Source organism: Ambystoma mexicanum, chromosome 6q, assembly GCF_040938575.1.
Source record: "Ambystoma mexicanum isolate Mex_15411 chromosome 6q, UKY_AmexF1_1, whole genome shotgun sequence".
NCBI lineage: Eukaryota > Metazoa > Chordata > Amphibia > Caudata > Ambystomatidae > Ambystoma > Ambystoma mexicanum.
The window spans coordinates 1,415,315,982-1,415,342,174 of NC_090937.1; the positions used below are offsets into that span (position 1 = coordinate 1,415,315,982).

At 47.9% G+C, this 26,193-nt stretch overlaps 1 protein-coding gene across 9 annotated transcripts in view; it reads right to left on the bottom strand.

The window, feature by feature from the left end:
• The window catches only part of RNF4 (ring finger protein 4), a 156,497-nt gene that overhangs the window by 2,029 nt on the left and 128,275 nt on the right, over positions 1 to 26,193 (bottom strand). The window lies entirely within an intron of this gene.

Below are 26,193 nucleotides of genomic sequence, written 5' to 3' on the forward strand. Positions count from 1 at the left end.
TTTGAGTCCCAGTCTTTTTCCCCCCTGGTGCAAATATTGTTTTAAATAAAGAAAAAAAAATGGAGGCAAAAAAACAAAAAAAAAACCCACAAAGTTAGACTCGAGTCTAGGTCACGGTGCCAACCCTTCCCCACTGGGCCATGCAAGTCCCTTTTAAAAAGGCGAACATAACCCGTTTAACTGAATAAATAGGATGTGTTTGCTGTCTTATTTCTAGAACTGTGCTGAAGGAGCAAACGGAATGACTTATTTTGCTGAAAACGACTGTAGTCGCATAGCATTTGTAGGACTGGCGATCCTGTGAACATGTGTACTTTAATTCACTGCCCTAACAGTAATAAGCACAATTTGCCTAGAGGAGGCTCATGCTCGTTCCCACCAGGGCATTGAATTAAAGAAACCGCTTACACGCTCAGACTACAAAATGGATGTTTGCAAGGTCTTAAAAAGTAGGACTATAGAGCAGATTTGCGGCTCACTATATTGAAACCTTTTGTTGAACGGCGTGTATATATTTTTATGGCCAACATTATAAACAAACCAAAAAGATTGACAGAACATCACCTCCCTTAGAAGGTGGGAGTGGTGTATAAAGGAAAGAAATCAGGACTAGCAATTGATCAGACAATATGGTGCATAATGTACATAGTCTACATGCTATCCCATTTCCCCCATACTTCTCAGAGATTGGGGAAGACAACACCAAGTGAGGATAGAACTACAGATGAAGAAAAAGGGAACAAAATGAGTCCTGGAATGAAAGACCTGGCCTAGATGTCGCCATTCAACCATACCACAAAAAAGTGACTTCTTGATCTTATAGCACTCTAGTATGCAGAAAAAACGATTGACCTTCAAGGTTTTAGAGGTTTCAAGATCCAGGACCAAACGTCCATATGTCAAACAGATGTGCAAAATAAAGATCTTTGGTACACATCAAGAAAAACTTAAAAGCACAGGTCACATGCATGTTGTTGAAAGTTCTCCCCTTTAATGTCCCCTTTAATGTCAGTTACGGAAAATAAGCCTTGCTTGGTTGAGGGGTAAATTAACCCTCTTGATAAATTGTAATCCAAGCAACATCTTCTCCTTGAAAATAACAAGATCAATGCAGAGAGTGTGAAGTTCATTGACCCTGCAGGCAGAAGTAACTGCAACAAGTACCACTTTTCCAGATCACGAGGCTGAGATCCACCGAAACTATAGGCTCAAAAGGCTAGCGAGTCAAAGCAATCAGTGCTATATGAATCCGAACGGGTTTCCAAACTTCAGTGAAGAGATAAGAGTTCAGGGAAGTGTCTCTTGTTGAGTGGATAAGACAGTGAAAAAATAACTGTAGCTATATTTAAGATCTTCTATAAGCGGCAATTGCAGATTGGTTCTTTAAGTGTCTAGGTTGAGCCCTGATCTAGCAAGTAACATGTTAATAAATAGGATATAGAGACCACCAGGGGGCGCAGACTAAGATGGCTGCATAATACAGAGCTCCGCCAAACTGTGTACCCTTCACGTCCTTCCTCAATAACATTGCTCCTTCCTTGACCACACCACCCCACACCCTTTATTTTATTACAACACGTACACGATCCGAATGTCTCAAGGCCCAGTAGGAACGTTTTTGATCTCATTCTTGTCGTTCCCCCCCCCCCCGACCGTTTGTCTTAATTCACATTGAAACACCTTGTGATGTACAGGCGGATTACAAATGCCCAATAAATTGGGCTGTGCCATTACTTTTTTACAACACACAAAATCACCACATGCTGGCTGCTACTGAATTTGGAGGGTTTTTGATTGAGGGCCGTTAAGCAAGAATTGATGTAGTAACCTTGGGGAGACTACACAACACTTGTCCTCTGTGTATTAGGTAAACCACCTTTTGGCATAGGCCTGTACTACACAAGTTGGTAGCGTGACTGAGCAGCCAGGCTTATTCCAAGAGGGGTAAATGTGAGATGTAGAGCTGTAGCAATGACATCCAACAATACAAGTAGCCTAGTAACACTTACAATCAAGGGTTTTGTTATAAATAATTATTTATAGTTTTAAAAGAAGCATTCTTTACAAAGGGCAATATATGCAGCAATCACATACACTCCAAAATACCTTTCCAGAATCAACACAAAGCTAGTAGATGCTCTTTAGAAATGCTTTTTACACACTTCCTACACCGACGAGGTGACTTTACTAACTAGAACAGTAATTGTATTTATATATCACTAGTACACTTTGTAGATTCTGAGGTTGGCAGACAGGAAAGGTTAGAGGAAGGAAAAAGGTTAAACAGGTTCTCAGAGAATGTGAGCACTTTAAATCTTCCAATGAAGTCTCGATGAAAACGTTTCCCAGCAATATTAGTTTGAAAACCAATGCATCACCTATGAGGGACAGTAAGTATCCAAGTCAAATGGAGTCTGCAGGGAGCCAGGACAGCCAAAGTCAATTGGAGCATAGTCTACGGAACTGAGGCAGTTCAATAGTAAAAGTCTTGCAAAGTTAGAGACTTTGTGTAAAAAAAAATCACTGTAGGGTCACAAGCTGTCACACCTGTGAAGGGTAGAGCTGAGATCAACTCTAGAAAAGCAGCTACTGCAAGTCTCCTGAGAGGAGCAAGCTACAGACGCTGAGGTAAGTACCCCAAGTCAAGAGTGGTCCAACGGGCTTCTGTCTGCTTGGAGCAATGCAGATCCTGTGTTCCTGGGTCTCTGTCATGGGGACAAAGGGTGGGGGGGGGGGGGGGGACTCCTGCGGCACCAATTCGAAGGTCGGCAGCAGCCATGTGCTCTTTTCGGATCAACTGCACTTTGCGATTTCAGCGCTCAGTAAACAGCACCACTGCGGATCTTGGATACTGGTTGGGCTCTGTGAGTCCTGCACTCTGGTGAGGGGACTCACACTCTGGTTGTCCTGCTTCTGAAGGGTCCTGGGGCGACTACTGGAGCTTCTGGCAAGATCACAGACGTTGCACTAGACTACAGATTTCTCGACCCCTGGCTCTCGGTTCCTGCAGCAGCAAAGAAGTACAGCCAGTCGGGGGGAAGTAGGATGCAGCAAGCTTCATTCACAGTTTCTTCGTTGGGTTGTTCTTCTCAGTGGTCGACTGTCTTCAGTGCCAAAACTCTCGCCTTTTAAGCAGGTTTCTCCCATTCATGCACAGCCTGGGTTGTCACTCATACAGCAGGGTGGCTGTATTCAGGCATTCCAAAAGACAAAGGACAGGGGCGTTTCAGGAACCTCCCTCACTTCCTGCCCTTCCAGACACACTGGAGCCCAGAGGCAGGTTTCAGTACGGAAGCCTGCCAAAGGCAAAACCAACAAAGCGCTGAAACCTGGTTTAGGGCGCAGAGTAAACACAAGAAAGACCTCTCACACAGAAAATGGCAAAATAAGAAGACCGAGGCTTTGACAAAATAGTCACCCATGGGTGCTATACTGCAGCCGAGGATTCAGCCTGTGGTAGAAAAGCACAATGGTAGGAAAATTAAACCACTGCCACCAGCCATTTAAAGTAGTGAGGGTAACAAACATTTATTACATGAGAAGGTAGGAAAATGGGCTACCAAGTAACCCCCCAGCACTCCACGTAGGATGCAGTGTGCTGGACCTACAAAGAAAAAAGGTAAAGTCAATCTCACTTTACTATTCTTGGGAACAGTAGTTCTGAAAGGTAGCCCAACTTAGAGGGGCACCCCCCCTATATATATATTGGGGTACCTCTATCACGCTCACACCAGAATGAATGCACCCCTCTAGGGAATAAAGGTCAAGAGTCTATCCTCAAGGCTAACAAACTTTAATCCTTACAGATAATGAGAATAGGGGGTGGAGGGCAAAGTACTCTGCCCCTCCCCCCACACTTTAACATACTGCTGTCTCTGCAGGAATCCATTGTAGCTCTTGCTTAGCATCATTTGCTATGTTATAAACATTTATACATAAACACACCTTCCCGCCATACTCAACACTTCACGCAATATTCTTATATTTCATCTGGTTCAGTAATTCTACAAAAACCCGTTTTCCCATAGTACTCTTTATGTTGTGCATTGAATCTTTTTTAGTCTCCATTGGCTTGTGATGGACAGGGAACAGCTGCCAAGTTACCTTGTGCTTTCTGCTAGAGTTAGACGTGCCTCACACAATGCCTGTAGTCAATTTTTAGCACATGCTGCATTCTTTCTGGCACAGAGGATTCAGCCGTTTACCGTGCTTTGAGATCTTAAACTACACAGAATAACATTTGCAAGTGTTTTCAGCTAATGGTTTTTTGCATCTTATATTTAAATACCATTTTCATTAAGTGGCCACCCATGTCTGTATGTGATTATATTTGCATTAAAAAAGTTCAGTGCTATAGTGCTTAGAAGTCTTGCCTAATTGACTTGTAATGAGGAAATATCACAAAACTGAATCGGAGCGTCACTACAAATGAACGAAGCAAACGATTTAAAAGTTGCCGCAGATAAAAATAACTCTTGCCCGCTTAAAGCACCACAAGAAGCATGTCTGATGGCTCAATTAGACATCGACTTCCTGTTGGTAAAGAAGAAGCTGATAGCATCTCATGAACAAATACTACTTGACAAAAAATGCTCAGCACGTTTTTCAAAATTACCTGAACGACATCTTATGAAAACATCCGAGAAACGAGCTATGATGTTGGAAGCGTTTCAAGAGCCCAATGCGGTCTCCAAGCTCGGAATTTGTCTTAGGCAATGGACAAAGAGCAAAGCTGTCCATGAACAATCTGAAGGAATTACCTTCGATCTCACAACAACAAAAATGTGTGTCGTCCAGCACACCACAAAATCACTCCGCAAAGGCCAAAAATCCACAGCTGTCTATGACCGTAAATACACAACTGAGTGAGCAAGTGTCATTGACTGACGATCAGTACTCAGATACTGTAACTAGCTCGCAATCTGGACTAGACTGTTGAGCCAGTTTGAATTCCAAATCAAGACTTTCTGCTGCTGCATTGACTCAACTTTACAATACTGTTCTTGCAGCGTCTTCTATGGCTATGATTCCCATCACAAAGCTTTACGAATCTCTCCATGAGTCACTCAAGGATCAGACAGCTATATTTAATCTTTAATGGAAAAGATCGAAACCGTTAACAACTTTCTTCAAAATCAGATCTCCAGAGAAGCAGATTTAACAATACGCGGGCAAGAGCGCTTGAGAGATCTAGCCGCGCGACAAATTCTGCCTCAACATTGACAATCTGTTTCGTGAAATAATGATCCCTTCTTGGTGCCTCAACATTCTGAGCAGACTCAAACTGCACGACTGCTGACCAAATTCCATCTAACGATACTCGAAATAATGCACCATGTGTAGAAGACTCAAGCAAAGAAATTGACCAGTCTTTGGAGAAGTCCGCTCCTCAAAAGACAAATCTAGCTCTAGGATGTTTTGCTCAGTGTCCTTCAGCCTCTTTTGGTATTTTTGTGGGTACAGCCAAATCACTTAGCAACGTTCAGAGGGGTACGTCTCATCTTATTCCAACTACAGTGAAACCTCCAGAGATCATTACCTCTAATGAGGAAAAACGACCCAGAACAACAAAAGGGTAAAACCAAAGCAAAGAAATGTATCAGAAACCTAGCCTCACCGAAGAAACTTGGTCTGTTTAAGCAAGCAGACACAACAAATGTTTCCGAGCCTAAAGCTATTACCTCAAAAGTCCCAGCTGACATAGCACAGACTATCAGTTCCTTTGTCAAACAACAGAGAAGAGCTGACTCAGATATTGAAGTGCTGCAAGCTCCTCCATTGTTGTAGAAATAAATCTGTGATCGATCAACATACTCTCACCAAGGAGATGCACTTGATGTCACTGAAATTAGTGCACAAGAAAATCTGCAGCACAACAACATTTCTTTGCCTGTGGAGCCGAGATTGGCAGGTTTGCCTTAACGATCAAGTATTGGCATCTCAAACTGACAAGTTAAATAAGTGACACTTAGAGACAAATGATACCAATTCAGTTCAGCCGTCAAGATGGAATCCAAAATTTACCTAACTCAAAAGAGTAAAAAAGTTCATTACACTTCAAGAGTTCACGTAAATTCTACAGTGTCACCAACAAAGCAAATTGGGAAACTATGACTTCAAAATATCCCAACAGATGACAATGAAGTCAATTTAAATCGAAATAATGTAATTAAGTTATTTAAATGCATCCCTTCTCTACGGACCATCTTGTCTGACGACAACAAGATTGTAGAATACCCAACAGAGAACTGCTGACCAAGTTTTACTACACATTGCTTCTGCCTCCGCCCACAGTACAATTTTGAAAGCTACTTGCCTTTGGCTTCAACATAATGCTCGAACCCATGGCAGCGACAAACTGCGACAGGGGTCTGACCTCAAAGCCCTTTGATGACAAAGATGGAGTACAGAGACGTGAAGATTTATGTAATTCGTTCACTTAATCATCCACAAGGGCCCAACAAAATGGACAAAACCGTCAAATCTCCTCCCGATTCATGACTAAATCGGGCCACCGTCAAGAACGGCAATAGCCATGACATGAAGTGCATGAGTCCCTGTGTGTGTTCCTATCGTGGAACACGAGAGGGTTCACACACCTATTCAACGATTTTGACGTTGAATCAGAAAAGGTTATTGTAATCTGCCTTCAAGAAACGTGGCTATGTGAAGTCCCGACAAGAGACGGCTTTTCGACTTACTTGGATCCAGCAGTAAAAAAATAAAAAAGGGCACCCTTATTCGGGACTTGTGACCTTGGTAAAAATAAATCCTAGGTGGTCGACGAAACTTTCAACCCAAACCAATTTGTTCAGGGAATCATGTTGCAAACAATGCATTCAGAAATGGCGGAGCACAAACATTTGCTGATTATTAATGGATACTGGAATCCTCCAAAAATATCTGCACATTGTCTTTTATAAACACGAACACTCATCTTATTGATAACGCTATAATAGCCTTAAAAAAATCTCTCCATTGTCTGTTGTGGTGATCTGAACTGTACTTGGTTTAAATTCGACAGAGCGAAAAATTCATATGTACGCTTACATGACAACAAGGTCACCACACGAGGTCAGGCCTGGATGTTGGCATTAGCAAACCGTAACTGCCAAATGGTAAATGGGAATGTGAGGGGTGATCAGCCACCGATATCTACCTGGCAACGTACAGATTCACAAAAAATATTACATTATTTTTGGGTATCCCGAAACCTGGCCGAAAATGCAGTAAACCTGAACATTTGCAAGATGGAGAATAGCTATCACGAGCTACTGCAACTCACCTGTATGATCGAGTGGTTACAACCTGGCAAACTTTATGAAATCCCACTATCAGTAAATGCTGGTGGAAACCGCCTCCGCATAAACGGGTTGCAAATTCAAAACCCAAATCAAAGGCTATTAAAACAAAACGAGGCTCAGTTAGTCAACTATGCCCCGTTGCTGAGAGTCTTTAAAACGTCTACAGTTTCTTCACGTTCAATGGGGGTTTCTCATAAGCATCTGTCTATCAACATTCTTCTAGCTGCAAAGAAAACAATCCCGACAAATCCCGACGCATGAAGACTGTTGAAAAGAAATATTGGTGGCGTTAAAAACAGAAGTGAGTAGGGAAATTAAACAGACAAAAATCTTACAGAAATCGGCTTAAATCTCACAAAAATCATTGAACAAAATTGAGTGGAAGAAATTATGAACATTTTGGTGACCAAAAATACTCGCTAAATATGGGCCTTTCTAAAACGCAGGAAACTCCAGATGCCCTCCCTCAAACTCAAACGAAATCAACGGTGCCAATGGGAGTTGCACTTCGCTCAAATATATCGGAAACCCCCAATAGAACCATGTGGTACATTTGAGAATAAAGGCGGGATCGGGGACGTACAAACTGCATCTTCAGACATAGATAGTGCAATTAGGAAGTTGAACTCCCATGCTGCTGGCCTTGACCTGATCACCAATGTGATGTTGAAAAAACATGCTCTGCAATGGGCAGATACCGAAGCCTTGTTTACGCTCTGTACGACAAGGCAGATACCGAATCGTGGCATGAGGCAATAGTTCCAATCTACAAGAAAGGCAATCGGGCTGATCCTACCAACTATCGCCCGATTGCCTTACTTGGCACTATCGGAAAGATCTTCGGCTCATTTCTGCAACAGAAATGGCGCTTTGGGCATGTCATGCCAAGATTCCCGATATTCGCAAAACCGGTTTCACAGCAGGAGTTGAAGTAAACCTGCTCATTTTGGATATATTAAAGCATGAAACCTTAAAAGGGGAAGAAAAAAAATTGTATTTGGCTTTCATAGACATGCGCCAAGCTTTTGATAAGGTAAATCGCGATTGCTTTGGCAGAAATTGCTTAACTGGAACTGTCCTTTATCCATCCTAGAACCGGTGAAAGCTCTTCATACCGGTACATTGATTCGGGTACGACTAAACCACCATGTAGATTTATCCAACAAAATCCCGACAAACAGAGGTGTCAAACAAGGATGCCCCTTGGCGGTTGAATTGTTTAAGCTATTCATCTCAGATTTGCCTAAGTATTTGGACCAGTCTCACTGTTTTTCTCCCAAACTCAACAACACCCCAATCAAATGCATAACATATGTGGATGTCCTTGTTCTAATCGACCGCACACAGATTGGATTACAACGGCTATTAAACAAATTACACCAGTATTTGAATCATAACTATCTTGAAATAAACACAGAAAAAACAAATAATGACTATCGGGTCGTTAGGTACCCAGAAAGATAAAGCTTTTAGGTGGAATATTGATAAGGAAATCCTAAACCCAGTGAACTGCATTCGTTATCTTGGAGTTATGTTTAACACTTCACTAAAAGAGCATCACTGGAGGGAGGATTTAGTCAATTGAATGACAGTTTGGAATTCAAGGTGCTAAAATCAATAAAGAGTATGGGAAATTCACTTTATCATCGGTGATCACATTCTATTTGCAAAAGGTAGTCCTCACCATAACATTTGGTGCTTAAGCCAGCTGGAACCTGGAATTCCAATACTGGCATACACTCTAAGCGAAATTTTGGCGGCGTGCATTGAGCTTGCCAGCTTATGTTTCAATGACAGTCTTACGCTATGAACTATCATTGAATTCTTTATATGCGTGTGTAATTTGGAAATCACTATGTGCACTGCGAAAAGTGTGACCCCTCTAATTCCAGCATACCAAATTTTTGCGACAAACTCTGAAGAAAGAAGCTCTAGTTTGTTAGAAGAGTGGAAGAGTATTCTGGTGGGTCATTTGTCAAAGGCCGATCAAAACAATCAGACTGGATTAATTACCCCCAATGGGTCAAAAAGAAATTTGAATCTTGGTCTTTGATCAGCAACCTAAAACCTGACAAAATGCAATCAACGCTGAAGGCTGAAACAGGAGCCCACAAATTAAATAAACAATGTAGTTACTTGACAAAGTGTCCATCAAGCTACTATCGCGATCAATTCTTCAGATTTCGCCTAAATGCATTGAACACTAAAGAAATGATGTGGCAACGAAAGAACAAAGAAATAAAGGACAATATATGGCGTTATTGTTTGAGTGACATTGAGTCATTACTACATCTTGTAATCCGTCCCGGCACGAGGATCAAACATACCCGTCATCTTGGGTCTTTTGCATCCTTAGATAATGATATGGAAAACTGGTGGGGGCGTGTGATTGCAGGACACGATATAAAACGAACCTGTGCTGTGGTTAATTTTATGGACTCGATATTGACGAAAGTTGTCAAAAATTGTTAAAGACGGGGGCAGCCAGCTTAGTGGTTTTCCTTCTGTGATATTTAATTTTATGGTTAATTCTGATGTCTTGTTCGAAATGTGAGAATCTGAGTCTTTGTCTCTTGACTTGTGTGTAACAATTTTTTTTTACTTTAACCGTTTTGTTAAAACAGCTAAACTGAAGTTTCAATAATAAAATAAAAAAATATCCCTTTAACTTTCTAGGCCAGCTGCAGTTCAGGGATTAAGGCTAGATATAAGGATAGGAGCAGGTTACATAATACAACAGGGCAACATTGAGTAAGGAACCACCCAGCTTTATAGGCAATCTACTTTGTGGTAATTTAGATAAAAAGTCCCTTTCAGCAAGACTTCAGATTTGTGTGCAAGCCTCTTTGCTAAATATGTGTATAATCTTGAGGCAGTTCACCCCAATATGTTATGGGGTCATCTCCTGAAAGGAAGCCAAACCTCTATAATTGCATCAATCAAGATGAAGTCATGACATCCATTACTCACCGTAATAGCATTTCTGATGATTGTATCTGCTTTGATTCACATGCTGTGCATATGGTCTGACATCCAGTTTTAACCGCGGAGTATTGCATCTCGTCTTTCGGGGACCAAAAGGGGACGTCGGCAAACGAGTGTCTGTAACACTATCCCTATTGTGACGTGTAGTGTACCCAAAATCCTTCACACGCCGAGGTCCCTCAGATTGTATTTATTCTGCCATGAGGGAGCCCAAGGCTGTTGAGTACATAAAGAGAGAAAGTAGTAAGACGTCTATGTTCCTTCCACCCGACCGGGGAGGCAGGGTGGGCGCATGTGAATCTAAGCAGATACAATCATCAGAAATGCTATTACGGTGAGTAATGCACGTCGTCACATGCTAATCTACTTAGAATCACATGCTGTGCATAGACTAGCGAGCAGTACCCAGAGTTGGAGGTGGGTTGTGAGAAGGAACAGTAGTGAAGCGATGCCTTAATGCTTGTCCCACCTTGGAATCGGATCTAGAATAAGCATCTAGGCAATAGTGTTTTGTAAAGGTGTGTACAGAACTCCAGGTTGCCGCTTTGCAAATGGACTCAATGGGAAAATTTACAATGAATGCTATGGAAGCCCCAGTGCCCCGAGTAGAGTGTGCTCTAGGCTTGAAGGGCAGGTTGCTCTTAGCAAGAGTATAACAGTGTGATGCATTTGACAATCCAACTTGAGATAGCTGATTTAGAGACAGGATCCCCTTCTCTACCAGCTACACTGAAACGAAAAACTGGTTTGTCTTCCTCAGTGGTTTCGTTCTTTCCAGGTAAAACTTGACTGCCCTGCGCACATCTAGTGTGTGAAGGCTTGTTTCGGCCATGCTAGTGGGATTCTGGAAGAAGGAACAAGTTACTTACCTGTAACTGTTGTTCTCCAGCATGGGTCTGGCATGAATTCACATGCTCATGAATATTCCCAGTCGTCAGGCCGGGAATCCTCGGTAAAGAAAAACATCAGTATCAGTTTCTGATCTGTCTTTCTTTGGTAACCAATCACTGGTCTCTGGGTCACACTGCCCCCAGCCAATGACTGCCCTCTCCCTAAGCCCCACCACTGGCAGCCATCCTCAGATTTGGTAGCACGTAAAGTGGCAGTATGACCAAGTGAAGAGCCGCAGAGGGGTAGGACCGAGGGTTCGCATGTGAATCCATGCCAGACCTATGCTGGGGAACAACAGTTACAGGTAAGTAACTTGTTCCTTCTCCAGCATGGGGTCTTGCATGGATTCACATGCTCATGAATATAAGAATAAATAGCAGTACACCCATGCACAACCAACGGGAGGTGGCAAAGGCTCAACATTAAGCAATTCTTACCTCCTCACCAGGCTCACCTTAGGTGAACAGGTTGCGCAGCACTGCTTGGCCGACCCTGGACTCCTCCCTGGAATCCTGGTCGACGCAGTAGAATCTCGTGAAGGTGTGCGTCGACCTCCACGTAGCAGCCCTAAAGATGTCCAGCAGGGGCGCGCCAGACAGGAACGCCGTGGTAGCAGCGATAGTTCTGGTTGAATGGGCTCTCGGACGGCCAAGCATCGGCCGGTTTGCCAAACGATGACAGTGCATGATGCAGCCGGAGAGCCACCTGGAAATGGAAGCCTTCGAGGGAGCCTTCCTTTGGTTCACAGGTCCAAAGTTCACAAATAGCTGCGATGTCTTCCGAAAACTCTTTGTGCGGTCCACTTCAGCGCTCTAGCCACATCCAGCGAGTGCAAAGTCTTCTAGGCTGGCAACGGGAAGAAAACAGGTAACACCAGGGGCTCGTTGAGGTGGAAGTCCGACAGCACCTTGGGCATAAAGGAGGGGTGTGTCCTCAGCACCACCCTCGTGTCGTGAAAAGTCAAGTATGGAGGCTTGCAGGATAGGGCCTGGATCTCTCCCACACGACGTGCGGAGGTGATGGCCACAAGAAACTCAGTCTTCCACGACAGGAACTTCAACAGTGCTGAATGCAGGGGCTCGAATGGCGCCCCCATGAGCCTGGTCAGCACCACGTTGAGCTCCCACGCCGGGGCAGGAGCCTTCACCGGCAGGAACGATCGGAACAGTCCCTTCATAAATTCCTTCACCAGGCGATGGGACAACAAGGACGCTCGTGCTGTGGTTCTGGTGTATCGGGAGATCGCAGCCAGATGTATCTTGGAGGCGTGAGCCAGTCCAGCCTTGGCCAGCGACAGTAGGTACGGCAGCACTTGGGGAGGCCTTAATCCGTAGAGGGTTAATCTTCTGTGCACAGCACCATACAGAGAACCTCTTCCACTTATGTCTGCAGAACGAGAGTGCTGCAGGAGCCAGGCTTGCTTTGGAGAGAAGATCCGCGTCCGTCGGCAGCTTGACTGGTGGGGACGCTGACAAGTCCAGGAACCAGATCTGCCTCGGCCACGCCAGTGCAACGAGGATCATCCTGCACCGGGACCTCTTGAGCTGGTTGACGAGTCGGAGCAGCAACGGCAACGGAGGGAACGCATATAGGAACAGGCCGTCCCAGGGGAACGAAAAAGCATCGCCCATGCTCCTCGGCTGGGGAAACCTGCTGGCGAACTTCTGGCACTTAGAGTTCGTCACTGTCGCGAACAGGTCGATCTGCGGTTTTCCCCCCATCGCCGGAAGAGTCGATCCACTTCATCGTGCCACAAGTTGGAACTAAGTCAGGATCGTGTCCTTTATCCCTGCCAGATGAAAGGGCACCAGAAACATCCCTTGGGCGACGGCCTAATGCCACAGATCCTGGGCTTCCTATGAGAGGGCTGGGGATCTGGTTACTCCCTGCTTCCGGATGTAGAACATCGTGGTGGTGTTGTCGGTGAAGATTCTCACCACCTTGCCCTTGAGGGACAGGAGAAAGGACCTGAGGTCCCAGAACACAGCACAGAGCTCCAGGATGTTGATGTGGAGCAGCTTCTCCTCCGGGAGCCAAAGGCCTCTCGCGTGATGTTCTCTGGTGTGCGCTCCCCACCCTTCCAGGGAGGCATCTGTCGTCACCGTTATCTGGTGGGATGGGGTCTGAAAGTCTGTGCCCGCCGTCAGATGAGCGCGGGTGCCCCACCACCGGATCGCTCGTCAGGTGGTCTCGTTGAGCGGGATCCTGTCCTCGAAGCTGCCCATCGCTTGGATCCGGCGGGCGTCGAGGAACACTAGCAGAGGGCGCATCTGAAGCCTGCACAGGCGCACAAGGTATATGCAGGAGGACATCATCCCGAGGAGGGACTTTATGGACCTCACCCTGGCCACGTCCGTGGCCAGCAGACGCTGCACCTTGCCCAGGATGGCCTTCGTCCTTTCCTCAGACGGCGAGGCCAGACGCGCCACTGTGTTGAGCTTGGCTCCCAGAAACAGTGCGACGGGACCAGGTCGGATTTGGGAAATTTGATGGAGAATCCCAGGTCCGTGAGCAGCTGGATGGTCTTCGCAGTGTGCTCCACGGCGAGCTCCCTTGTCCTTGCCCGGATGAGCCAGTCGTCCAGGTAGGTGTAGACGTGGATCCCTTGCAGGCGCAGTCGCGCCGCCACTGGTACGAGGCACTTGGTGAACACCCTGGGTGCCGACTTCAATCCGAACGGGAGGGCCTTGAACTGGTAGTGCCGTCCTTGGACCACGAACCTGAGGCACTTTCGGTGTCCTTTTAGAATGGGGATGTGGAATTACGCATCCTCCAAATCCAACGACGACAGGAAATCGCCCTCCTCCAGCTGTACCAGCACGTGCTGGAGGGTGACTATCTGGAACTTCTGTGCCTTGATGTACTTGTTCAGTCGTCGCAGGTCCAGGATGGGGCGCCATCCTCCTGTCTTCTTTTTCACAAGGAAGTACCTGGAGTATACTCCCGAGCCTCTTCGGGACGAGCTAGATGGCACCTTTTTTGAGCATCACCCTTACCTCCAATAGCAGTTGAGGGACATGATTTTCCTTCCTAGCCACGGGTGGAATGCGGGGGCACTTTTTTAGAAATTCGAGGCCGTGCCCCTGAGCCAGGGCATCCAGCACCCAATGGTCGGTGGAGATGGACTCCCACACGCTGACGAACTTTGCCAGCTGGCCTCCCACCGGGGTGCTTCGGTGGGGGCCCGACACCGCTGTCGGTTCAATCTTGCTTGGAGGACGCCTTGCCGCCTTGGCCTCCCTGGCGACGACGGCGGGGTCCACCCGACTTGCCTCGTCCTCTATAGGCTTCCTGCGACGAGGAGCGGGCCGCTTGGCGGTACGTAGAGGAGCCACCGCCAAATCCCTTGGAGGAATCCTGCTTGCCACCGGTGCGCCGAAAGGACGGCCTCGTTGCCGGAGAACGCCTAGGGCCTTAGCTGTCCGTCTGCCTTGATGGCTTGGAGGGACTCATCCACTGTTTTCCCAAACAGATTGTTCCCGTCGAACGGCATGTCCAAAATCTTGGCTTGTAAGTCCTGGTGGAAATCCGTCGCCTTGAGCCACCCTCATCTAAGGCAAATGCTGTTGCATAGCTGGCGGAAACGTGGTCCGACGCTACTTTGCCTTCTTGCAAGATCTCCATGGCCTCGGCCCTCTTGTCGTCCGGTAGGAATTCTAACAGGGGGGGGGGGGCGATCTTGTACCATAACTCCCTGTCGTAGCGTGCCACGATCGCGAGGGCGTTGGCCGCCTTAATCGTTGTTGCCGCCGAGATAACTAGTCGCCCCATTGCGTCCAGCTTCTTTCCTTCGTCGTCCGGCGGGGAAGTGGACGTTGAGGGCGATGCCCCACCCGCTTTCTTCTTGGCCGCCGCTGAGACAACTGAGTCAGGGGTCGGTTGTGCCCTAAGGCACAAAGGGGGCGCGTCGGGGACCCGGTACTACTTCTCGTACCGATCCCTCTTGGCAGGCGTCGTAGACGGGTTCTTGAGAAGGGTGAGACCCTCGTCCCAGATGTCATCCAGCAGAGGCACGGCGAGGACCGTTTTCCTCCTGGCCTCGCGCCGTTGGTAAAGGAAACCTTCCTTCTCTTCGGGGCAGAGATGAAAAAGCTAAGATGCCCTGGCGATCATTGCATGGAAAGATCTGATCTCGGGCGGGGAGGCCCGGGCTGGTAATGGGAGCTCCGTCCCGTCATCACCGCCGTCGTCGTCGATACCAGTCGTGGCTGTGTCCGTTCCTGTGTCATCCCCAGGGATGGGGCAAAGGTTGAGTAGGCCGCGAGGGCTGAAAAGGAGGGGCTGGATGGATCCATCTTCTCTTGTTCGGGGGGCTTCCCGCCGGACCTGGCTCTGGTTCCTCCGTCGAGCCTGGTTCCGGATCCTCCGTTGGTGGTAAGGGCAATTTCGTCCTCATCTCCGAACATAAGGATTGTATCGCCAACAAAATGGCCGCCAAGTTATACTGCGGCTCCGGAAGCGACGGGTGACTAGGACCCTCGCCGGTGCTGCCGTCACTCTCGTCACCTTTGTCGGGATCCCTCCCGTGGGAACGGCCTCTTCGACACCCTCGTCGAGGCCCTCTAAGACTTCTACCAGCTCCTCCTCGGATGCTGTGTCCATGTCCACAATGGCCACCACCCCTCCCCCCCTCTTTTTCCACGGGGGTCTTTTCGATGGGTCTGAAAGAGGCTTCCCTCCGCGGAGGGAGACTCTGGGCCCTGAGGTCGCCTCCACTGGTGTAGCCTCCACAGGCAGCGCCAGGGCCGCCGCGACCTCCTCGATAGAGGCCTTGGCCGGGTGAATCAAGGCCTTTACCACCTTGTGTGGGCCTGCGGCCTTTATCTTGGGGGTCCGGGGGGGGCGGGGTCACCGCCTCGCCCCCCCCCCCTCGGCCAGATCCTTCGAGCTTGACCGGGGCCTCTCCAGAAGCTTCGCCGGGTTCTCGGCCTTCCTCTTCCCTGAGCCAGAGCGTTGGCTCGTGGTTGATGGCGCTGGAGAGGGGGTGCCCTGTCTGGCAGCCGAGGAGCCCGACCGTTCGGCGCTCCCGGTGCCCGCGGACTCGCAGTGCTTTGCCTTCTGTTGGGCCCCCGTCGCCAGGGCGCCCTCACAGGACTTAGAAGACCGCTCAGACTTTCTGCTCACCTGACGGGCTCTTTCCTTCCAGTCAGTTGGAGAAACAAAGGTGTCGGTCCCTGATGGTCCATTCCGACATGTTCCTGCAAAACACACAGTCCTTCTCCACATGCGTTTTGTCCTCATGAAGGCAGTAGAGACATTTCGAGTGCTCGTCCTCCTTCTGCAGCTGGCATACAGGGCAAACCCTGAACAGCTTTCCGGGCGTCGAGCTTCCTTTCTCCTGGGCCATGTTCGGGTAGGCCGCAGAAACTTCTGGACTCTTCCAAGAAGTGTAACTCGACGAAATCTTCACCCTTGAGGGGCGTAGAAAAATCCGACACGGATCCCCGTTAATCGGATGTAGAGACAGTGGAGCTTGAGGCTCTATTTGACCGAAAAATGAGAAATTCTCTTTGAAACAGTGCGAAAACGCAGCAAAAGCTCGAGAGCTAAACACGAGGACTCCCAACACTTGAGCGTGCGGTAAAAATCTGAGGATGGCTGCCAGAGGCGGGGTTTAGGGAGAAGGCAGCCATTGGCTGGGGGCAGTATGACCCAGTGATTGGTTACCACCGAGAAAGACAGATCAGAAATGAAACTGATACTGATTTTTTTCTCTACCGAGGATTCCCGGCCTGTCGACGGGGAATATTCATGAGCATGTGAATCCATGCCAGACCCCATGCTGGAGAAAGTGGGTAGTTCAATTGTTTGGTTCACATGGAACTTGGAAATGAATTTAGGTGCAAATCAGGGATGAGTGCGCAGAACCACCTTATCCCTGTGGACTGTAACAAAAGAGTCTAGAACTGAAAGGGCCTGAAGTTCACTAACCCTTCTAATAGAAGTGATAGCCACTAGGAAGGCCGTCTTATAAGTAAGGTCTTTTAGACTTGCTTTATGCATTGGTTCAAACGAAGACCCCATGAGTCTGGTCAATACCACATTTAGATCCCATCCGGGAGATGGGTTAGAAACGTGGGGAGGGTTGGAGGGGATGAATTATCTTAACCCCTTCCATAAAGGTCTTAATAACACGTAATATAGGCTGAGTGTAGCCAAGTGAACCTTTAGGCTGAGAGAGCAGCTATGTGACCCTTTAGGGAATTAAAAAACAGTCCTGAATCTAATAAGTGTGTCAGGTACAACACAATGTGGGTAGGAGAGCAGCCAATTGGGTTGATGCCCTTGGTATTGCACCAGATGACAAAGCGTTTCCACTTACAGGACTAGCAATACCGGGCGTTAGGCTTCCTAGCTTCCCCAAGTATGTCCATGCATCTCTGAGGGAGTTGAAGGTGTCCGAACTCTATGACCTCAGGAGCCAGGCCGCCAAGTTCAGAGTTTGTGGGCATGGGTGTAGTGTTTCCCCTTTGTCCTGAGACATGTTTTACGGGCAGGGCAACTTCAGAGGGGAGAGCGACATCTCCATCCGATGAGAACCAGGGTTGGGGGGCCCACATGGGGGCCACCAATATCATGGTGACTGGTTCCTGGTGCATCTTGTGCACTATCTTCTTGAGTGGGGGGGGGGGGAGGTCAGGGGAAAAGTGTAAACAAATTTCCCTGACCATGTTATCTCGAGCCCGTTCCTCTTGGAGCGGTGTAGTCCTGGCATTGGGCATTCTCCTGAGTAGCGAACAAATCGAACTCTGGGAAGCCCCATTCTGCAAAGATGTTGAAGATGATGTCTTCATGTAGACACCATTCATACTCTATGGGTAGTGGTAAATCTCTGCTGAGCACGTCCACCAGAAGGTTGAGTTAGCTGGGAATGTGTTGGGACAGCAGGAACATCTTGTGTTTGAGAGCCCCCATCCAAATGTTCTGGGACAGCTTGGATAGCCCTGGAGAGTGTGCCTCCCTGTTTGTTCAGGTAATACATGGCTGTGGGTCTGTGTGTCAAGATCAGAACCGTCTTCCCGTGTAGCTGTGCCTGAAAGGCCTTCAGGGCTTTGAATACTGCCAATAGCTCTAACAGGTTTATGTGGTTGGACACTACCTGTGGGGACCACACTCCATGTGCTGTCTGTTGTAGTATATAATGGGAGAGTTGAGTCTGTCGTGAGAGTGGATTCTACTGCAGGGGTGGTGAAGGTCTTCCCCTTCAAGAGGTTTTCCCCTCGACCACCACTGCAGGGAGAGAACGAGGGCTGGCGAGACCACTATTAGATATTCCCATTGTCCGCTGGCCTGACACCACTGGCTGTTGAGCCACTATTGCATGGGATGCATGCGCAGCCACGCACGAGGAACTAAAACGCATGTCGTCATCATTCCAAGCAGTCACATGGCCTTGCGTACCGTCACTTCCCGACTGGCTACATATTGAGGGATCTGAAACAGCATGTTCTGAAACCTCTCGGAGGGGAATGACGAGGCCGTCTTTGGTCCTCATTAGAGCCCCCAGAAACTGACTTGACTGGGATCTAAGCTGGATTTCTTCTCGTTGATGGGGACTCCCAGACTGAACAAGGGGTCTATTGTCTTTTGAGTGTCCAATAGGCATGTTTCATAAGAGTCACTGTTATGAGCCGGTCGTCGAGGTAAGGATAAACCGGGATGGATAGTCTGCGCAGGTTTGCTGCTGATACTGCCAGAACCTTTGTAAACACCATTGGCGCCGAGGCAATGCTGAAGGGGAGTATTTTGAATTGATCGTGCCAGTCCTCTATCATGAACCTTAGATATTTTCTGTGCGCTGGCAACATTGAAATATGAAAGTATGCAGCTTTCATGTCCAGTGTCGCCATGTAATCCCCTGTTTCAACAGTGGGATTACTTCCTGCAGAGTTACCATACAAAACTTTTGAGGTTTGACAAATTTGTTCACTGGGCGCAAGTCTAGCACAGGGCACATGGTGAGGTCCTTTTTGGTTACAAGGAAGTAAACTGAATACCCTCGTTTACCTGAAGAATAGGGATGGCTTCTATGGCTTCATTTTCCAGAAGTGCTTCCACCTCTTGTATCAGGATTCGTAGATGGTCTGGCGTCAGCCGTTGTACTTTGGGCGGTCTGAATTGTGGTGGTTGGGCGAATTCCACACAGTACCCGTGGGCGATCATCTTGAGAACCCACTAGTCCGACGTTATCCCCCCACCTCCCATGCCGAAAGGAAACATGTTAAGCGCCCCTTGACCGGGGTGACATGGGAGGGGACCTGGATCCGTAGGTCATTTTGGACCAGAGGCTGTGGCTCCCCTGGAGTTGGGGCCTCTGCCTTTCGCGCGCCGCTGTTCCCTGGGTGGATAGTTGTCGGGGGTGCTGGATGCCTGTCCGAGTTCCGGGTATTTCCCGTATTGTACCTGTTTTGTATGGAATGGGATTGGCCCTGAAAGGACGTGCGGGAACCGCTTCCCCTCTGGGGGGGAGGGCTTTTGGGTGATTTGCTGAAGAGACTCAAGAGTCTCGTGCTCCTTTTTGGCAGTCTCGAGGGCATCGTCGACTGCCTTACCAAAGTGATTTGTCTCCTCAACAGGCTTATTAATAAGAGCTGCTTGGGTTTCTGGCTTGAAACCAGAGTTCCTGAGCCAAGCATGCCGCTTGAGCAGAGTGCCTTGAGCTAGTGATCTTCCCGCCGACTTCGCAGCATCCAGAGTGTTTTTCAGTACGTTCTGGTTGACCTGCCCCGCCTGCCCTCGGTCACGATGGCAAATAATTTGGTTCTAGCGGGCTCAGGCACCTCCTGAAGACCTTCCTGCAGTAGATTTCACTGCACATCGGCATAACTAGCAAGCAACGTAGTGTTTGCTATGCATGTGGAAAAGGCAGCTGCTGTGGTGATTCGTTTTCCCAAGGCATACAGCCTTTCGACTCCTTATCGGGAGGCGCCTCTCCTGTAGCAAAGGGGTATCCCTGCCCGTTTTCAGGTGGTGGTAACCACTAGTGAATCGGGTGTGGCATGGCCCTTAATGTATGTAGGGTCAGTAGGCGATGAGCGAAATCATTTTTTCCACCCTCTGATTTACTGCCCTAGTCTGGGCTGGTGTGATCAAGGTAGGAGCCAATCGCCTCTTAATGGAATTCAGAAGATGTATGGCTTGGTTGGAGGGGGGCTTTTCTTTGAGGATATCCTCCACAAAGTCCTGTTCAGGCAAAGCCTCCTGGGTGGCTATTTGAAAATACTCATCCGCCTTTCTCAAGATGGCGTTGAACGCCATCTGATCGTCCACTGGGGAAGCATGGCGGGCCAGAGTGGAGGGAGGGGAATCCAAACATACGACATCTGGGTCCTGGTCGTGAGCGCCCATGGTTCCGCCTCAACCTGGTAACTGTCCTCTCAGTCTCCCGTGGGATCTGTCTGGTCATCCACAGTGTAGTTTCGTAGGAAGTTAGTATCATCATCATCAATGTCCTGATACGTGTCCATCCGGATCTCGTCTTCGGGGTGGATGGAGTGTAATCTTCCTGAGAAGGTCCTACATTTCTAAGAAATTTAGAAGCAGGCACAAAGGGAGGGTCCTCCAGAGGTCTCTTGGGGGTAGGGTGCTCTGAAAGCGAGACAAACTTCTCCAACCTGTCCATACACCCTTCGAATTTTTCTCTGGTCCATCTAGATGAGCCAGAAGGGTGGAACATTTTAATTTTCCTCCCTATGGCGCCGAAACTGGTCTCCAATAGAGCTAAACAAAGGCACAGGACTCCATGTAGTCCACGCGAGCACCGGGGAGCTCGGGCGCGTCTTTCGACGTGTCCACGGGCCGCTCCTTGCGCTTAGTCGTCTCTTTAGACCTCTCCTTCAGCCCCACTGCCGAAGCAATCCTAGCGATGTTTACGGAGATGTTCGGCGAATCGGGGCAATGTGCAGGTTGACTAGGAGGCCTAGTGGTAGATTTTACGCCTACCAGGGCCTTCGGAGCGTCAGATAAGCGCGCTTCGATGGCACGATGCGTTTTGGAGGTAGCGCCCTTTGGTTTAGAAGGCCCAGTCGCAAGACGCCTAAGCGTTTTAGGGCGCAGAGGTTTACAGGCTGCGCGCCGCGCTTCGTCATGGTCAAGGGGAAGACAATTATTGCACTTAAGAGTGCTCGTCCTTCCAAGGATATCTGGCCCTGCAAGAGGGCCAAGGATATCTGGCCCTGCAAGAGGGCCAAACATAAATGAGTCCTTTCCATAGCGAAAGGCAATAAAGGCGAGGACCAGAACTAGAGGACAAAGAGGGGGAAAGAGGAGAGACAGCTGAAAGGATATGGCCACCCTGACCCCCACTCTCCCTACTGTGTAGGCCGGCCAGAGGGCCCGGCCACGTGGGCGGCTCCACCGCTGGAAAGGTGGTGTCGAAAGTCCACCGCACTCTTCGTCGTAGTACAGGAACCACTGTCGAAAAAGACACTAAGGGACTAATCAACAGGTTGATAACAAGGTGATAAATGTCTCTTATGAAAGAGCTCCGCAATAGGGCGACCAGTAATCTGGGTGGAAATAAACCAATCTGAGGGACCTCAGCACGTGAGGGATTTTGGGTACACTACACGTCACGATGGGGATAGTGTTACAGACACGCCTATGCCGACATCCCTTTTCAGTCCCCGAAAGACAAGAAGCAATACTCCGCGGTTACCACTGGATGTCGGACCATATGCACAGCATGTGATTCTAAGCAGATTAACAAGCATCAGAAATGAATTTATATGAGCATGTATCAAATATGTATGTTTTAGTGTTTAAATGAGTGCTAGCAGAAGTACCATTTCTCCGAACAGGCTCTGTAGAGACAGAACTGATGACACTGATAGGTCGCTGTTCCGATATATCACTTGATGTGCTTTGCGCACCCTTCAGTAAACTGCACCGAGAATGGACACGTGTGGCTGGCTGGAATACCCTGGAGTAGACGACGGGGGAAAGAGTGTGCTACTGCATACTGGGACCTTCTGTGCTCTCTCCCCACCGGTCGCCTCACCCTGGCGTGGTGCAGTTTGTTGCATTGTGATGCAACTATCTTGGAAACCGTGAATCCTAGGACCTGGACCTCGAGTTTTGTTCCTCGTATCGAGACCGGCCCTTCTACGACCACATTGTTTTGCTGATTTCAAACAACCGTCTCATGTGTGAAGGTGCTGAAATCCATGGGAAGGGGTGGGGTGTCCAAATGTCATGTATCCAGTATGTCCGGAGGGTCCCAACGGGTAAGTATGCAAAATATGGTGCTGATTAGTGAAACGGTGTGGAATCTTATAAGAAACAACGCTTTGCCAAACTCCTGCCACAAACACATTTTGACAGGTTTATTTTAAACCATATATACTTATGTTTTTTTTTTTTAAGTAGAGTCAGACTTTACTTTGGCACTGGCATTACATACCTGTAAACAGAGGAACGTTTTCAAGTCAGGACTCTGGTTGACCTTGTTAACCTTAACAGTCCTAGAAATGGGTAGCTATAATCTGTGGAAAAGCAGGGCCTAGATTTCATTCAACAGCAAGTTAACCTACCATTAGACTTTTTTTGGGAGACAGGACTTTGGATTGGCTCAGCATCATGCCTTTCTTAATACTGCAAGGTCTCAAAATTAAGAAAATGCCCCAGCACAGGGCAAATGTTCGGTACAGCGCCTCTTTAGGACCATACTGGTGGCTTTTCAAAAGTGAAGTTTAGCAGCATGATAGAAACCCCCATAGAGTCTGCCATTTAAGGCGATTTCCCGCACTGTCAGTTATCGCTAGGCTCCAGGAAGGCAAGACAACAAAAGCATGGCATGCAGTTCTAGCAGTAGCAAGGTGACATTTGGTGACCTAAGCAAGACCGTTGTGGCTTCACAGGAGATGCAGGCTGGTGTAGAGGGCAGAACATGTTATACACTGTAGGAATGATCAAATTCCTAGCAGATGGTCCGCTTTCCTCTACTCAGAACAAGTTACCAACTGCAACGTTCTTTCGATTGGATGTTCCTCCCACGTATTCCTCATCTTAGATATATCCTTACCTTCAGCTTTGCTGCTTCGAATTTGTTTCTCCCTCCACCAGAGGGCGCTCCACTCAAGGCTGCGGCGACAATGTCCCTCAGAGGCATCCGCTGTATAAATGCCTCTAGCGCGCCCATTGGCCTCAGTTCTGTTTTTCGTAGATTGTAGCCAATGGATTATAGTTAAAGGCGTGCCTCTTTTGACCCAAGCCTTAAAAGAATTGAGTGTAAACCACGTAAACTGTACTGTGGGGTAGGGTGGGAGGAGTGTCGATGAATACGTGGGAGGAACATCCAATCGAAAGAACGTTACAGTTGGTAAGTAACTTGTTCTTCGAATAGATTGTGTCCTCCCACGTATTCCTCATCTTAGATAGACTCCCAAAGCAGTTTTGTATCGGAGGTGGGAGTACAGACATTTTAGTCATGTACAGAATGAAGTACTGATTTAGCGAAACGACCTCCTTGTGAAGAAGTCGAATCTAGAGCATAGTGTTTTATAAATGTGTGCATGGATGGCCATGTGGCTGCTGCGCAAATAACTTGCACAGGGACACCCCTTTGAAGTGCTGTTGAAGTTGCCATGCCCCTGGTTGAATGAGCCTTCAGCCCATCTGGAGGATCTTTCCCAGCTAATCTTTAACATTCAGTTATAGCCAAAATTATCCATCTAGATAATGTTTGCTTAGTCACGGCTAGTCCCAATTTGCGGCGAGTGTATACCACAAAAAGTTGGTCACACTGACATAGTTTTGACAATCTTGAAATATAAAATCTAAGAGCTCTTCTAGGATCTAATCTATGTAGCTGTTCCTCTTCCTTATTTGAGTGAGGAGGAGGGTAAAAAGTAGGCAGTGTCATTTTATTTTTTGTGACAGGTGAAAATCTGAGAATTTTTGGCAAGAAAGAGGGTTTTACCCTACGGACCACTTTATCTTTATAAAAGATGGTGTGAGGAGGCCCGCTAGAAAGTGCCTGCAACTCACCCTGCGGGCTGATGTAATTGCCACAAGAAGTATTGTTTTTAAAATAAGGAGCCTTAACGGACAAGAATGAAAAGGCTCAAATGGAATGCATTTGAGGTTCTAGTACTAAATTTAAGTCCCACACAGGTACTTGAAGTTATCAGAGGAAACACATTTAGACCTTTTAAGAATGGAGTTATCAGTAGGCATCTTAAAGTAAGATTCTTCCTCCGAGGAGCACTTGAAAATAGATAGCGCTGCTAAATAACCTTTTTATAGTGCCAACCTGGAGCCCCAGATTAGCCAAGTGTAACAGAAAAGATAATACTTGTTCCAACAGCACCGGTACAGAGATTTAGTTGCTGGCGTTCCGGCCGAAAGCAAGATCTCCATGACGTCATCCATAAAGTCCCAATCCTTGTATCTCAACCTCTCAGAAGCCATGCATGAAGGTTGAGTGTGTTGACCTCTGGATGGAGAAAATGACCTTCCTCTAGCTAGAGAAGTTCCTCTCTTTTTGGAAGACGTATTGGAGGGCAGATTGGCATGTCCAGAAGTTCCGGGTACCACGTTCTCCTGGCCCAACCCGGGGCAACTAGGATCATGGTTTTCCTGAACTTTCTCAACCTCCTGATTACTTGAGGGATAACACGGACTGGAGGAAACGCATACAGAAGTGGAAACTCCAGTCCCCTACGAACGCGTTCCCTAGAGCTCCTCTCTAGGAAATTCCCTTGAGCAGTACAGTTTGCATTTCCTGTTGACACTGGTTGCGAACAGATCCACTTGCGAGGTTCCCCAAAAGGGCCAGGATCTCTTGAAGGACTCCCCGAGCCATTTCCCACTTGTGGGAAACTGCTCTGCCTGCTCAGAGCGTCCGCCGCTGTGTTTTGCTCTCCGGCTAGATGAACTGCCGACAGAGAGATCCCTTCTTGTATTGCCCAGAACCAGAGCTGCATTGCTTCTCTGCACAGTGGTAGTGACCCTACTCCTCTCTTGTTGAGGTAGTACATGGCCACCGTGTTGTCCGTCATTATCAGGACATTCTTTCCCCGTACTGAGGGCAGGAAGGCCTTCAGCGCTAGTCTGATTGCCCTCAGCTCCAATAGGTTGATGTGTAGTTTGGACTCCCATGGAGACCAACGACTGCCGATTGTCAACTCATTGGTGTGAGCTCCCCACCCTGTGAGTGAGGCGTCCGTCACTACTGTCATCTCTGGCCATGGTAGCCAAAAAGATTCTCCCTTGAGGATATGTTCCCTGCAAGCCCACCATTGCAGATCCTGTGCTACTCTGTCTGGAACTTGCAAATGATCTGACATTTCCCCTTGAAAATTGGGACTATTGAGTCCTGAGGGCCCATTGAAGGGATCTCATCCTCAATCTGGCTTCTGGCACCAGAAAAATGCAGGATGCCATAAGACCGATCAACCTGAGAAAATCAAAGGCAGGTAGATACTGGGCATTCTGGAAACTCGCTGCCACCACCGCCATGAACTTGGTGAAAACTATCGGGGCGGGGGTCAACCCGAAAGGCAGAACTCGAAACTGATGGTGAGAATTGCCGATCGCAAACCTCAGGTACTTTCTGTGCTTGAGATGGATTGGCACATGAAAGTAAGCATCCTGAAGGTCCAATGATACAACCAGTCTTGGAGTTGGAGAGCCTGAAGGATCTGAGAAAGTGTGACCATCTTGAACGTGTCCTTCCTGAGAAACTTGTTCAAGCTTCTCAAGTCCAAGATGGTCTCAGTCCTACGTCCTTCTTTGGTATGAAGAAATATGGGGAATACCAACCCTTGTTCCTCTCCGTTACAGGTACATGTTCTATTGCACCTCTCTGTAGCAGGGATAAGATTTCCTGCAACAGGAGCGGGTCTGGATGTTTGACAGCTGTATCCCAGTGGGTTGTTGAGGTTTCTTTTGAAAAGGAAGGCAGTAACCTTGGGATACTCCAGTGCCCAAGCATCTGAAGTAATGCCCCACCATTCTTCCAAATGCGGAGAGATCCTGCCTCCCACTGGGGACTTGTGGGTCAAAACCTCAG